Source organism: Hibiscus syriacus, unplaced genomic scaffold (genome assembly GCF_006381635.1).
Source record: "Hibiscus syriacus cultivar Baekdansim isolate YM2019G1 unplaced genomic scaffold, ASM638163v2 tig00110584_pilon, whole genome shotgun sequence".
Lineage (NCBI taxonomy): Eukaryota > Viridiplantae > Streptophyta > Magnoliopsida > Malvales > Malvaceae > Hibiscus > Hibiscus syriacus.
Genome location: NW_024062792.1, coordinates 1,651,063 through 1,656,592, shown reverse-complemented (window position 1 = coordinate 1,656,592; position 5,530 = coordinate 1,651,063). Strand labels below are relative to the sequence as shown.

General features: G+C 33.2%; 1 pseudogene; it reads left to right on the top strand.

The window, feature by feature from the left end:
• Positions 1 to 285: 285 nt before the first annotated feature.
• On the top strand, positions 286 to 4,905 carry LOC120133671 (annotated as a pseudogene).
• The last annotated feature ends 625 nt before the right edge of the window (positions 4,906 to 5,530 follow it).

The following is a 5,530-nucleotide window of genomic DNA, read 5'->3' as shown; positions in this document are numbered from 1 at the left end:
GGGAAGATAGGTTTGGGTTAGAGGTATACTCTTGTGTTATTCAGAAGTGGTCTCGCAGGTTAGAAATAATGGCTCTTTTTTTTTCTTTCTTTTCTTCATTTGTTGAAAACACACACACTTCATACTTTCTTTTTTCTCTGTTTGGTTCTTAGGAAAAATATTTTATTTATAAAGATAAACATGTATTGTTTGTATTTGAACGTAAAAAATACTAATTTAGTTAACTTTGAAGATGTTGAGATTTTGAATAGATTTATTAATTACGTTTTCACCGTCCAAAAAATTATGGCAGCCGTTTTTGTTCTTCATAAAGGTTCGTCGAGGAAATCAGATAGAAATTCATCAGCAATGGGAAGAACGAGAAGGAGAATTGATTTGTCTCCAGCTTCAGCAAGAATTCCTCCGGTCTTGAAGATGAAAAGGAAGATGAATACATGAACTTGAGAATGGAAGCATTTAAATTTGTTTGGTCAAAAATTGAATCAACCATTAAAGTAAGTAAAACAATCCTAGTTTTCTCTCTCTCTTTCTTCTGCTTTCATTTTCCTTTTTTAAAATTGCATAGCTTTAATTGCAGGATGTTATATTAATACTAATGTATTTAATGAAATACAAACTTGGGTGCATCAATCTTTCAACACATGAAGATCACTCCCGATTTCCCTGAAGCTACTCAATCATTTCCTATTATAACTGATGCTAATTCTAAAAGGCTATTTACCGGGCTTGTTCTCACTAGTAAGTTTTGTATTTCGTACTTCTTGTTTAATGTTTAATTGGACTGATTGCCCTTACCTTTTCTAATGCTGCTAGAATTATTTGGTCTATGTTGTTGGGTGCATATTGCATGCTATAAATATTTGCCCTTTGCAAGAACAATTTTTTATAGTGTTTTATGGTTGGCAGAGAATATGGAGTTTGTTGACGATATACTGACATTTGAAGAGCTTGGAAAACACTTGAAATATCAAGGATGCCACGTTGCTAACCTTTCCTCACTCAACTTTACTGTAAAAAATGGAGTTGGTGGTTGCCTAAGAAGTTTACTAAGATAGTTTTTAAAGTCTACTTTGGATGTAAGTACTGGTAATTACTTTCTTTGACTGTCAGACAATAATTTACTTGCAAGGCTTTGTAACTTGAGCTTGCTCCTTATTTCACTTTTTGTTTGAACAGTCAGCTGACATATCAATCTTAGCATCATGGTATCGAGAAGAAAACTACAATAACCCAGTGGTTGTGATTATTGATGGCATTGAGCGTTGCTGTGGGGCTGTCCTATCTGATTTCATCCTTATGTTAAGGTCGTAAACCCTCTCTTTATCATTTGCTTATCTACTCAGGTTTTCCTTGTTCTTCATACTTTTGACACTAGGTCTAAGTACACCTTACCATTTATCTGCTAGATTAAGTGTTGCTTGTTATGAGTTTTAGGATTAAGAACCTTTTGTCTAATATCAAGTTACTTTCTTGCTTTTATATTGAAATATATACCTAACATCAGTCATTATCATATCTGAACTCATTTTGTAATTTTTGGAAGCAAAAAGTACTACTAGTAACACTCAAAAGCACACTCATCACATCATGAATAAACATATCCTCCGGTGTTCAAATATGCTCATTATCTAGTTCTTTGGCTATTGTACTCTTTTAAGGATCTGAAGTACTGCTTTTTTTCGAGGTGGTTCCTATTCAGTCTACAAATTAAGCAATAATAGCATGTAGTTTGAAGTTTATTACTACCTTATTGAACTTGCCTTCCTGTTTTTGACCAGTGAATGGGTTATCAAGATACCAGTGATTCTAATAATGGGGGTTGTTCTTATCAAAAAAAAAAAAATAATGGGGGTTGCAACAACTCTTGATGCCCCAAGAAATATGCTTCCTTCAAATGCATTACGGTGCTTGTGTCCCTCTCAGTTCACCTTGGGAACACCAGCTGAGAGAATGGATGCAATTGTTGAGGCTGTTCTTGTGAAGCCTTGTTCTGGGTTCAATATTGGCGACAAGGTAGCAGTTTTTATGAGAAACTACTTTGTAAGCCAGGATGGAACTCTAACATCTTTTATTAAAGCTTTAAAGGTCGGTAACTCTTTTTACCATAAATATAAAAGTCCATTCTTTTACAATTTTTTCAGTGCCGCTGATAATTTCTTGTGACTTATGAACATAATTGCATTCTTTCTGGCATTATGTTTTAAGGAGATTTTTTTCAGATAGCGTGCACTCGACATTTCTAAATGGAGCCCCTGAGTATGGTTAGGTAGGTGCATCCTTTTTTATATTCCTATTCTTTTCTTTTTTGGCTTGTCCATTTCATTTCTCTATCCATTACACTTGGTGGAATTGATACAGCTGTGTATGAGTGTATCAATACATTTTATCCACGGATGAAAAAGTTTGACTGTTATTTGATAAGCAATTGGCTGCAGCCACCGAATTAGTATTTGCATTATTATTTATTAATAGAAATTTTATATATATCTTACTTAGGGTATGCACTTTCTGTTTTAAGGTACTGGCTTCTTATTCGCATTCTAGATAAAATTGGTTATGTATGCTTGCCATGTTTGACATAGTGCAGGTGAAACCATTATAGTGTCTTGCTATTTAACTGTTTCTAAATTTCTGACTTGTATCCTTCGGATGCAGTTTCCACTTGTTGTAAGGTTTGGAACTACTTCTTGGACATTTGCTCTGGGTGCACTCTTTTTCCTCCACTTAGGTTTAGGGAGGTTTTTTAAAGAGGCCCCTATCAATGTTTTGTGTTTTTATTGCTCTAATAAAATCTATACTTTCCACCAAAAAAAATACTGACATGTAATTTTGTGTGAAACAGGGATTATATGTGTTCGATTGAGTGCATACCTTCACATGAAATTTTCTGTTTTAAAGATGTTGACAAGCTTCGACCGGTGAGCATGAGGTTTAATTTCATTTCAATATGTTGAACAGTTGAAGCAAGTTTTTTCTTGATCTGCAAGGAATGTTGCTTAACACATTCCTGGGTGTTGTAAATTTGACAACCAATTCATAATTTCTCAATTTCCTTGTTCACGATTTTGGATGAAGCTTAACTTTCATTCCACTTTAGAAGTTATTGGGACATAAATTTTTTTGTTTTCAAAGTGCTGCATTTTGATTTTGTATTAGGCTCGAATTGGGGACCCTAGAAGAAGGATTCAAGTTGACCACCTTGAATTCCAGAAACTCCTCTGCTGCAGTTGCTGTACCCAAGGCAGCAGTGGCCTATTACCATCAATGCATGATACGTCCATTATGTAAGTATTTTTTGCATTTTCAGTTGCCAGAGAGAATGCTCATATAACTTAAATGGTATCCATCATCTATTTGTAATCATACTTTTGATCCCCAGATTGTTAATGACTGTCATCTCATGACCTATCCAATTACACAATTTTGGTTCCTTTAAAGTTGTAATTGATGGAATTTTAAGCATTTTATGACAAGTGATAGATTTTAAATTTTCACCAGTATTTATAAAAAAAAATTAGTTCTGTGCTTGGCCCAGCTCACTGCTTCTATGATTGATGCACTTCCTTCCCTTTTCTGATTCAATTTCATTATATAATCTTATCAGTTCAATTTTATGGTTTCAGATACTTAACAGGACTAATAAAAAAAAGATACTTAAGAGGAATAAAATATAAAGGCCTTTTCCATTTTCTTTTTCTTCCTTTCAGAGAATTTACTGCCGTGGGTGCTTATGTCTGTGTAGATCTTTAGCCTTTCATTTAAGATATACTGGTGTGCCCTTTCCTGTATATTGCTTATTATGATTTACAAGGTATAGACCTTGAAGAGATACATTTTCCTTGCCCACTTTCTCCATACCTGTCTACTTTTAGTATGTGTCAGCATCCTTAACCGGCCAATACTACAAGCTTGGCTAGTTTTGGAGTTATATATGCAGTGACAGTGTATTTGTTGAAAGATTTGTATTGCTGATTTTAGGTATAAACTTGCTCAAGAGCATGGTGATCTTATTAATCTCCACGACTGGTACCAATCGTTCAAATCAATAGTTCTCAGCCCAAGTTACAGTAAAAAAGAAATCAAGGCAATCCCCATTACCAAAGAAAAGAAAAGGCACAAAAGAATCAGAAAACCAGAGTGAAGCTTCAATACAGTATCCTTTTATATACCAGTTTTCTGCATTTATTTTCAGTAAGTTGGCGCAGTGTATTTTCTTTGCCTTTGTGCGTCATTGAGTGGAAAACTGAAAGGATAGAAAGTTATCTTTTATTTTTATTTTTCGTCTTTCCTGCCAAGTACACCAATGGAAGAAAATATATGTTTTCGATCTTGATATATTTTTTCAGCCTTCCAATTTTCTTTCTACCTTTCCAAGAAATGCCTTGGTGCATAACTTTTATCCTGAAGTGATTTCTGTTGTATCAATGATCACTTATCAATGCAGGAAATGTAGCTTCCTGGTCCATCAGGACCTCATTAATAGACATGTTAGATTATATCAGGTCTATGCATTCCATCTTTTGTAGTTAATGCAGTTATTTTCCTTTTTATTAGACTTCCCATAACTTCATCCTCTTTGGTATGGAGTTTTGCACATTTACTTGGTCTGTATTTTGATTTTTCTAACAAGTCAGGTAGCATTTGAGAATCCTTGACCATTCTTGCTGTAGAGCACGGTTTTGCAGGGCTGTTACAGAGCTCCAAATAAGGGGGCTTCTTCGAATGCCCAGTAAAAGAAGACCTGATTTTGCTCAAAGGGTGGCCTTTGGGCTCTAATATATGTAGGTAAGTTTTGTTTGCTTGTTTCTCTTTTTATTTAATGTAACAAGTATTGTAGCTTGTTGAAAATGCAAACTGACCTTTCTGATGATTTAGCAACAATGTAGTTAATTTTGGAAAAACCATACCATGACTGAATTGTACAATGTATTCTCTACATTTGTAATTTATTCAAAAATCGAGATATCTAACACCTTCTATCTACAAAGCCTGGTTCGAATGGGTTTACAATGCCCATATTTTGATGTCCAATTTTATAGAATGAAACTGGGTTGTTTAGATTGTCACTTTGTTGTAATTGAATTGAAAAATTAAACTAATTTTTTGATTAATTTTAATTGTTAAATTTTAAATATTTTCTGAATTATTTTTATTATGTGGCTAGATGTGGTTCTATACAAGGACGGTAAACTTATAAAATTTTAAGTGATGAAAATATATTATCAATAGAAAATATTTAAAATTGAAAATAGATTATTTGGCCAATGAAATCTTCAATCTCGCCTATAAATGACGAGACTACTAGTATTATTTTATACCATCTAAATTCATCAATTTCTTCTCCTCTTGAATTTCTTCATCCATTACTATTTCAGTCTTTTATAAAAAAAGAATACATAATATTATTTGTATTATATATTTTTCCATTTAGATCTACGAATATAAAAATTATACATTAACCTTAAAAATATTATTCATTTTATAAGTATACCGATCAAAACAAAATCTTTCGAATATATAATTTAGCATA